We start from the raw sequence: 10,651 nt of genomic DNA, 5'->3' as shown, positions 1-10,651 counted from the left end.
TAGACTCTTGTGTGTATGTTGGGCCATACCTTCAATGCTCAGCCAGGCATTTCATTATCGTGCCTTGGAGAACCTCAAGGTCAGCCATAGGTGAGAGCTTAGAGCTTTCTCAGATCTTTCCTGAGCATGTACCCAGCCCTGGGCATGGAGATGGTCTTCTAGATTTCCAGCTATATGTGAGAGCTTTTCCAAAACTCTTATTCCCCAAAGTGTCTCAATCTCCAGTTTCGTCTATAGTCTGTTCCAACTATTTTTTAAAGATTTTATTTATTTATTTATTTATTTATTTGACAGACAGAGATCACAAGCAGGTAGAGAGGGAGGCGGGGACCAGGGGGAAGCAGGCTCCCCGCTGAGCAGAGAGCCCGACATGGGGCTCGATCCCAGGACCCCAAGATCATGACCTGAGCTGAAGGCAGAGGCCTAACCCATTGAGTCACCCAGGTGCCACCCTGTTTGTTCCAACTATTATCACTTGCCTCAGTGGCAGCATGTTTTACATTTGCCTTTAAATATTTTTGACAAATGTCCCCTAGGTAGTCCCTCGGTCCTGAGAATTTAATAGTAGGTGAAATAAAGGTAAGTCCTTTGGATTAGTCTTTCCGGTAGCAACAAGACAGACAAAACAACCAGGATTCTTTGAGAATTAGATCCATTCTGTTCACTTATATACTCAGCACCTATATCAGGAATGTAGGCTGTTGTCTTCCAAGCCACTGCTGAGTCAGGGAAGTCAAATTACCCCAGAGCTCCACTTACTATCAAGATTCTTGGGGGGGGGGGGGGTCCCCCCCTCAATTAAGCATTCTCCTGGTTGTTGTAAACTTTTCATTTGTTTCTCAAGTTCCAATAAGGTGGATTCTCACAACTTTTGCCAGCTTATTTGCTCCTTTTATGTAGGAATGAGATTTTCTAGTTTCCTACTCTGCCATTTTCACTCCAGGGTGCTGTCTTTTAAGATTCAATGTGTACTTCAAGGGGTACCTGAGTGGCTCAGTCAGTTAAGCATCTGACTCTTGGTTTTAGCTCAGGTTATGATCTCAGGATCTTGGGATAGAGACTTACATTGGGTTCCCTGCTCAGAGGGAAGTCTTTTTCCCCTCTGTCTCTCCCTTCGCCCCTCCCCCTGCTCATGTACACTCTCTTTTTCTCTTTCTCTCTCTTTCAAATAAATAAATAAATCTTTTTAAAGGAAGATTCAACATGTACTTTGAAATAGCAGTCATTATATGGTGCTGGGACTCCATCAGGTAGAATACATGGGAACCAAGGAGTGGAAGTAGAAGGGTCCTTGTCACCATCATGTCCAATGACTCACTTCAGGAATTCCTGTAACTTTTGGCTCTGCTAGAGTAGTAGTCTTATTCCTGGCTGGATGGATTAATGGGGAGGAAGAACTTCTCCCAAGGACACCTAAAGCTATGGCTGCCCTATGTCATTTTAGCCTCCTCATACCAACAGAGCAGGAGGCAAAGAAAGGAGTTTCTACACTGAGAAGGATATCAGATCCTAATTATCATGAAGAGATAAGCCTGTTCATAGATAGTAGAATCAGGGAAGAATATGTCCAGAACTCAGGGGATTCATTAGGGCTGCTCTTGGTGGAGGAGCCCAGAGACTGCCCAGAGACTACCAATATGGGCAATTGTAGCAACTATAGTTTGGCCAGTGTATAGTGACCAGGGGCTCAGAACTTCCAGGGATGTGGGTCCAGTTATTTCACCAGACTAGCAACCTCAATATGCAGGAGTGCTGTTCAAGTGCTGTTGTCTGGAATGAGTGGTGATACAAGGAGATAATGAACACCAATTATGACCTTGGAGACAACTGCAGCAGTGAGGCCTGTAGCTTGTCCCACAAACCCGTTTGTGTTCTTTGTAGAAAGTATAACTGGCAACCAGCTAGAAGAACTGGTATCAGCAAGGAGTGGAACTTAATGTAGGGCATCAGCACCCCACCCAAACCTCTCCAGGTCTTACCATTTTAGTGCAAGCTGCCCTGACTTCCAACTACCAGCACCTACATCTCTACCTGGCAGCTTTCTCTGGCTGCTGAAGCTTGCTCTAACCATAAGCATGGTGGTCTATTACTACCAGAATATTAATAAATATCCCCAACCTTCAGCTGCTCCCCCTCCCCAGATAGGATATCACTAAAGATATCAGGACACCACTGTACTCTATGCTGGCTCCCAGAGTTCCCTGTGAAATTAAGCTCTAGTTGCCTACAGATCTTGTGTGACTTGTGTGATATTACCTACGTTATTGGCTCCTTCCCTCTCTATCTCAGTTCCTACTCTCATGCAAGTGATTCCTGGGATGAAATAAACTACTTGCACTCAAATCCTTGGCTCAAGATCTGCTTCTCAGAGAACCCAGGTTAAGACAAACCATGTCTGTCTTTTTTCCTTCAAAAAGCTTAGTCTCTTCCTTCTGACTATTTTCCTTTCCTTTTAAGCCTAAACATGGTGGGCACTTAGATGGACATAATATTTTGCTCATTGCATTTGCTTATTGCCCATTGCATTTGAATGAAAAGCCAAAACCAAAAGCCTCTTCAACACAGTCTACAGGACCCTGCACGATCTGACCTTAGTTAGCTTCCTTCCATTCCCCCTTAGGCCCCTGTCCCTTTCACTCACTGGACCCAGCCCCATCCAGCCTTCCTCTAGATTTATAACATACTGTTTCTTGTTCCACTGCAGAGCCTTTGCACATGTTCTTGCACCTGCGATGATCTTTCCATCATTTACCACTTGGTAAATTCAGATTTTAGCTTTAAAACCACTTTTCCAAAAAAATTGTCTTCTCCAAACCTCTAATATAAACCATTTCCCTTCATTATTCTCTTTCAAAGAGCATTGTTCTTCTCCATTTTCTGCTTATATTAAGTTGTCTTCATATATTTTTTGGTGCATTTATCTAATTATCTTTTTTAAATTTTTTACAGAGAGAGAGCAGGGGGTAGGGACAGAGGGAGAGGGAGAGGGCGATAAAGAGAATCTTAAGCAGGCTCCATACCCAGATACAGGGCTCAATCTCACAACCCAAGCAGAAATTAAGAGTTAGACACCTAACTGACTGAGCCACCCAGGCACCCCTGATTAATATCTTTCTTTTAACCAAAGTGCACAGACTGTTGAGATGGGTTGTGAAAGTCTCCAAAGCGGATGGGGGCAGTGATGAGGCTCTGAGTATTCAAAAGGAGGCAGGGGGCCTTGCAAGGAGCACACAGAACTCTGAGGCCTGGCATTTACTCCTGGTGATGGGGATATTCAGGTGGGGGTGGATCAGCCCTTCAGAAGCTTTGAGAGGTAACTTCTGTATTGACTCTATAAGTCCCTCTAGCTAGTGCCTCATTTCTCTGTTCCTCTTGACAGAAAAAGTCTACAAAAAAATTGTCTTCACCTCCTTTCTCAAATTGCTCTCCTCCCAGTCTCAAAATCAGGCTTTTGTACCCATTACTTCACTGAAACTGCCCATCAAGGCCAGCGATGGCTTCCAAGTTGCTAAATCATATGGTCAGTGGTCACTCCTCATTCTTTCTTGATTGATCAGCATCAGTGGACAATGCTGTTGACTCCCTGCTTCCTGAAGCACTCTTTCTCCTTCCAGATGACCACACTCACTCCCTTGGTGATCTCATTCTGCCTCGTGTAGGTCTTAAGTGCTTCTTATCAGTTGACAACTCCCAAATCACTATCACTATCTTGGACCTCCTCCCTTGGGCTCTATACTCCATGTTCAGCTGCCTGCTTCCCATCTCCACTTAGATAATTGTATATTTTGTCAACTTTAACATGTCCAAACCAAACTCCCAATTCTCTCTTCACCCCAGCCTGTTCTTCCTGTATTTTTTCCACCTCAGCAAATGGAAGCCCCATCTGTCCACTAGCTCAAAACACTTGTGGTCTCCCTTGACTCCTCCCTACAACCAGTCCACCAGCACTCTAAGAGTTTCTCCTGCTTTTGCCTTCCTATAGTCCTTTCTCAACCCTGCAGCCTGAGTGCCCTTTCAAAAGGTGAGTCCAGCCATGTCAGTTCTTGGCCCACAAAACTCTAGCTACTCCCATCTATTCAGAATAAATCTGAAGTCCCACCACCAGTGCACATGGCCCTGCATGATCTGCCCCCATCTCTCTTGTTTTGCCTCCTATCCCTCTTACCTCTCTCCCTTGACTCCAGCCCCACTGGTTTCCCTGATGGTCCTTAAATATACCAATCTCACTTCTGCCTCAGGGTTTTTGCACTATTTCTTTTTTGCCTGCAGTACTCCCCACAGATACTTCCAAGGCTCGCTCCTTTATTTCTTCAGATTTCTGCCCAAATGCCATCTTTTGTACTACACCTTCCTCCCGCATCCCACATCCTCAGAACCTCCCATGCCTTTCCTCTGCTTTATTTTTTCAAAACACTTCTCACCATCTACTATTCTTTATATTCAATATTCTAATTTGTTCTGTATTCATTAAGTTCTGTATTCTCTACATTCCACATCCTGATTTATTATCCATCCTCTCTTCTCCAGGCTAGAATGTGAGTTCCATGAAGATGGAAGCTAGATGTCTGGTTCACCTCCATAGCCCTCTGGAGCAGAGTCTGCTAAAGGAATGAATCAGGCTGTGCTCAATATTTATAGAATAAATCAATGAGTAATTGGATAAATCCAGTGAATAAGTGGATTTATCATCATTCTCATGTGGACCTCAGGAATATATTAAGGAAATCATTTAGTAATTAGAGTTGTGAAATAGGCTTCTGTTTTTTCTTAATCATTTGTCTGTTATGAAAATATTTTATATTTCATATGTAGCAGAGCAGCTCTGTTACTGTGATTCAGTGAAAGTCAGCGCATGGGGCACCTGGGTGGTTCAGTCAGTTAAGCATCTGCCTTCGGCTCAGGTCATGGTCCTGGGTCCTCGGATCAAGCCCCACACTGGGCTCCCTGCTAAGTGAGAAGTCTACGTTTCCCTCTCCAGCTCCCTGCTGCTTGTGCTCTCTCTCTGTGTGTCAAAGAAATAAATAAAATCTAAGAAAGAAAGAAAGAAAGAGAGAGAGAGAAAGAAAGGAAGAAAGAAGCGGGGGGAGGAAGGAAGGAAGGAAGGAAAGTAAATCAGCCTGTGCATAAGGATTTGGGAAGAAAGAAAGAAAGAAAGAGGAAAAAATACTTTGTAGTTTTGCTACTCTAACTATGGGGTTATATAAACATTCATATATTTAACATTATAACTTGTTTGGAGACAATTATGAAGTATGTGTGTGTCACCATTAATTCTAAGTACACTTTTCCTTGGGCTTTTTAATGAAGATTTTATTTATTTATTTATTTATTTGAGAGAGAGTGTGTGTAAGCAGGGGGAGTAGCAGAGGGAGATGGAGAAGCAGGCTTTCTGCTGAGCAGGTAGCCCAATTCGGGGCTCGATCCCAGAACCCTGGGATTATGAGATCATGACCTGAGCCAAAGGCAGATGCTTAACCAGCTGAGCCACCCAGGCATCCCTTCCTTAAACTTTTTATTTTACTTATTTTTATTTAGTAAAAACATTGTTTTATCATGATGTTGTGCTCGAGTTTAATTTTTGTGTGACTATCACCTGAAGAAGAAATGACATTTTCTTCAAAGTGGAACTTTAAACTGAATTTCCAATAGCCTTCACAATGTCAAACATAGTACCTTTGGCTGAACGAACTTCAGTGAATTGGACTTAAAAAAAACCAACACCATTGGAACCAAGCACTTTTCTATTTGAATCTTGTAATGCCATCGATAGAAAACTATGATCATTTGGGGCTCCTGGGTGGCTCAGTTGGTTGAGCGTCCCACTCTTGGTTTCTGCTCAGATCATGATCTCAAGGTTGTGAGGTTGAGCCCCACACCAGCTCCACACTGAGCATGGAGTCTACTGGATATTCTCTCCCTCTCCCTCTGCCCCTATGCCTGCCCCACACCCCCACTCATGCTCTGTCTCTCTCTCTTTCTCTGTCTCCCAAAATAAACAAATTTTTTTTAAAAAGCCATGATCATTTAATAGTTCACAGTGTTCTTTTTTTTTTTTTAAGATTTTATTTATTTATTTGACAGAGAGAGATCACAAGCAGGCAGAGAGAGAGGAGGAAGCAGGCTCCCCGCCGAGCAGAGAGCCCGATGCGGGCCTCGATCCCAGGACCCTGAGATCAGGACCTGAGCCGAAGGCAGCAGCTTAACCCACTGAGCCACCCAGGCGCCCTGTTCTTTTTTTTTTAAAGGTTTTTTTTTTTTTTTTTTTTTAAAGTAATCTCTACACCCATTGTAGGGCTCAAACTCACAACCCTGAGATCGAGAGTCACATGTTCTACCAATTGAGTCAGCCTGATGCCCCACAATGTTATTTTTCTAATGGAACTAATAGCTATCATTGTCATTTTCTTTTTCACATGTACACACCAAGAAAACTGAAACTGAAAATGACTGAGGTTATTTTTCAAATACAAACATTCGATATAGACAAAGAATCATGTTTCAACTGGGATTTTACAGAAATACATCATCTCTGACTTCCTGTTCACCCCTTTATGTTTTAAAGGCAGAAAAGCAAAACATTCACATCCCCAAAGATTTGCTCCTCCTTAAAGCCTGGTCTTGTTAGTAGAGGGCAAAGGGGCCCTTGTTTTTCTTCTAGACCTGAGTCTCTGATGCCATCTCCCTGTAGGACCTTGGGCAAGTCCTGTCTTCTTGTTGGGCCTCATTTTCTCCCTCTGTAAAGCCTCCAAGGTCTTCCAGTTCTGGTGTTCGTGGTTTATTTCCACCTGGGAAGATGGCCATGGTACTGATATTTGACCTCACTGGGAAAATATGTCAGATAAGGAGGCCCTGCTATCTCTACAACCTTCATATTCACCTCCATTCCCTCACATGAAACCCAATGCCAGAGTTTTGGGACAACCTCCCTCATTGATAAAGTGTCCCATAACTTCTCAATGAGCCCACACACTGTAACTGCAATGATAACAGGCTATATCTGGCTCGTCCGGAATCCTGCCCATGTTCCCCAGAGTGCTATGGCTATCCGTTATCTGCTGAACATGAATGACCAGAGGCAGAAAAGCACAAGGAGCCTGTGCTGTTGAGAAGTGGAAGTGATTAATTTATGTCGCCTGCTCCAGTGCTGGTCTTTAGCAAGTGATAGGCAGAATGTATGTTGACAGCTGCCTTGGAATTCACACCACACCGTCAGCTCTCCGCAGGAAACAGATGATTTCAGTGCAGCTCTCAAGCTTGTTGACAGCTCGAGCTTTCTGATAAGGCTGTCAGAAGATGAAAAGGACAGTCCTAGGAAGTTGAGAGCTTCCTAGCCATGGATGGGATGTAAAAGAGGTTGCAAATGCACCAAGTGGAGAGACAGGGACTGTCATGTTCTCCATGATGCTATCATAACCGAGCACAGCACCTCCCCTTCCTGCTCAGAGGTTTGGGGCCAAGGCTTATCTACCAGGCATCAGTTAGGGCCACAGAGGCAGTGAAACAAAAGGGAGGTAGAGAGCAAGGTAGTCTAACCATTAAAAGGAGAGCCAGGACTCAAGAGTCAGGAAGGGGACAAATCCAGATATGACCAGAAAGAGGAAGGAATTCAGGGCAGGGAGAGAAGAATTCACCATGGGGGGGAGGAGATATGCTGACAAGAAGTGAAGATCAAATCAGATTGGAGGACCGAGATATTAACTGGTCACTTTGATAAGCCTGACTGGATGAGATGCCTGGTGTGTTTTAAAAATGCCCAGCAGTGGAGCACTTATTGTGTCTGCCGTTAACACTTAACTGTCAAGGACCGATGAGCACCTGCTCAGGAAGGCTCATTCAGAAAAATGGAGATGCCTAAGGGTCATTCCTCCTACTACCCCAACCACACACAAACTTAAAATGAAAATACCTCTTGTTAACTCCCACGAGAAAAAAGAATATTCTTCTAACTTCAATTATATTCTTTATACCATACCCGCTGGAGAATCGGAACTACTTTTAACCACTTGAGTGTTGCTCTCTAGGCCCATTTGAGAAGAAGCCATAGAGTGGCAGCTCTCCAATCTTTCTTCTCAATATAGCCCAAGCAATAAGCTCTCTCAGGCCCCTTTGGGCCATCCATGTGATCTTCTCTTTCCCACAGAATTTCAGGTAGTTGAACTGCAGCCCTGGAGAAAGTGTGTAAGCTGTATGGCTGTGGAAGGAGCCCACAACTCTGACCCTACCCACTCAGCTTGCATATTCTCTTGATGGCTCCGCACCTAATCTTATTCCTGTTGATTCGAAGTTTTCGGGCTGGCCAGTAAGAGCATTAAAAGCTCTTCCCCCACCCTGCCCAATAGCTTGAGGCCGCTGGGGCTTTGGCATCAGTCTGAAAAGATACTGTTCTCTCTTTCTACTCAGAGCATGTCCCAGGAGAAAGCCTGACCTGGGTGGGGTGATTTGAGGAAGCTGGATGACTGCCCAGCCTCTCATGAGTCAGGTGTTCATGGCCTCATTCTTTTGTTCAAAGTAAATTCCTGGAACGTAACCCGTTTTCTGATATCAATGCAAAAACACCTTCAGAGCCAAGTGGTGTCCTTTGGGGTCACATCAGTGGACCCAACAGGCAGCCTGCTCTTCACAAGAGAGAGGTGGGCAAGCAGAGGCAGGCAGGAGTCCATTTCTGTGGGGCCTCCAAGGCAATGGTGAGGAGTTTGAATCTTGAGCAATGGAAAGTTATTAGCGAGTTTAAAGCAGTGACAGGCCATGATCTGGTACTCATTTTTAAAAGATGCTTCTGTCAGCAGAGTGGCTAAGGGACTGGAGGGAACAAGCAGATGAGGGAAACTGGTGAGGAGGAGAGTCATTCATTCTCCAAGTAGGTGCTGTACTCCAGCTCTGTGGGCAGAAGGCACTGGGGATAAGTCTCCCTACCTTCCTGTAGCACAAAAGGCAGAAGGAAAACAAATGAATAAAATTCAGCAATCAAAGAAAAGAGATCAGTTCAAACTGGGATAGATGTTCTTCAGAAAATAAAACACATGCTATGATAAAGAATGACTAAGGCGGGAGGCGACAGTCATGTTAGGGGGTAGAAGGGATGGCCCTTCTGAGGAAGTGACATTCTTGCTGAGACCTAAATAATGGGAATGAGTGAGTCATGTGACAATGTGGAGTGGGGATGAGGGTGGGCTGGTTGAGGCAGAGGAAACAGCTAGTGCAAAGGCCCATGTGCAACTGGGGGCTGGTGAGTGAGGACTGGGTCCTACACAAGCATGGAGAGGTTGGCAGGGGCCAGTCCAGGGAGCTCTTTGACATCCGTGGTTAGGAGCTTGGGCTTTAGGGGGTGCCAGGATGGCTAGGTTAAGTTTCTGACTTTTGATCTCTGATCAGGTTTGATTTTAGGATTGTAAGTTCAAGTCCCAGGTTGGGCTCCAGGCTGGGCAGGTAGCCTACCTAAGAAAACAAAAAAGACAGGAGTTCAGGCTTTATTCTGTGAGGAGGAGAAGCCATTACAGGCTTTCAAACAGAGGCACCAGTGAGCAATGAGCTACAGCCCTCTCGGATCAAATCCAGTCTGCTGCCTATTTGTTCATAAATTAAGTTTTATTGGAACTCAGACTGACCCATTCATTTCCATATTGTTCATGGCTACTTTCATGCTAAAAGGCAGAGCTGAAATTGGGAATGAGACCATCTGGCCCACAAAACCTAAAATGGTTAGTCTCTGGCCCTTAATAGAATAGTGTGCTAACCCCTGATCTAACTGATGTTTTCAGAAGGTTATTCGGCTCCTCTATGAGGTAGGGCCATGGAGTAAGGATTCAAGGTACTGCAGGACACAGAGGAAGGTGAGGACTTTTTTTTTTTTTTTTTAAGATTTTTATTTATTTATTTATTTAAGAGAGAAAGGGAGAGAGAGAATGCAGGAGGAGAGGCAGAGGGAGAAGGAGAGAGAGAGAAGAATCTCAAGCAGACTCCCTGCTGAATACAGAGCAGACGCAGGGCTCAATCCCAGGACCCTAAGATTACCGAGCTGAAGTCAGCTGCTTAACTGACTGAGCCACCCGGCACCCCAGGTGACGCCTTTAGTTAGCATCTGCCCTTGTTGGCTGATGTTCTCTCCAACATCAGAGAGATATGGCTTGACTGGTGGGGTCATCACTCTGAGAGCACACTGCTCTAAAGACAGAGATGATGTCTGCACAGGGAATGCTGCCTGGTGTACTGTGGCCAGCCGAGCCGACTCTGCTTTGCCTGGTGAACTTAGCAAGAGGAGTTAATCGTTGCTCGTGGGGCCTCCACCCAAACCATAACTGCCTGTCTTTTGTCTGCGGCACCTCGTCACCAATTTGGGGCTTAGAGACAGTGCAAGCCAAGCAGCTGTTTCCCATTACCTGCTTGTCCCATTTCAGCAGCCTGTTGTGACTGCCAAGCATGCCCACACCACTCCCAACAGAGAGGGAGAGACACTGTGAGAAAGGGATCTCATTTCCAAATTTTAGGGCAGATTGGTTTTGTTTTGTTTCTTGAGAAAAACATCAAATAAGTGAAATAAGTTGTGCATTGTGTTAAAAAAAACTAACCCCAAACATCTGGGTTCTTTGTACCATGGGAGCTTATTTTCATTCCTTTGGTTGTAACTGATAAATATTCACAGAATAATTGAGTT

The sequence above is a fragment of the Mustela lutreola genome, chromosome 2 (assembly GCF_030435805.1).
Source record: "Mustela lutreola isolate mMusLut2 chromosome 2, mMusLut2.pri, whole genome shotgun sequence".
In the NCBI taxonomy this organism is placed as follows: domain Eukaryota; kingdom Metazoa; phylum Chordata; class Mammalia; order Carnivora; family Mustelidae; genus Mustela; species Mustela lutreola.
The sequence above is the reverse complement of the archived record's forward strand: the minus strand, read 5'-3'. Positions refer to the sequence as shown.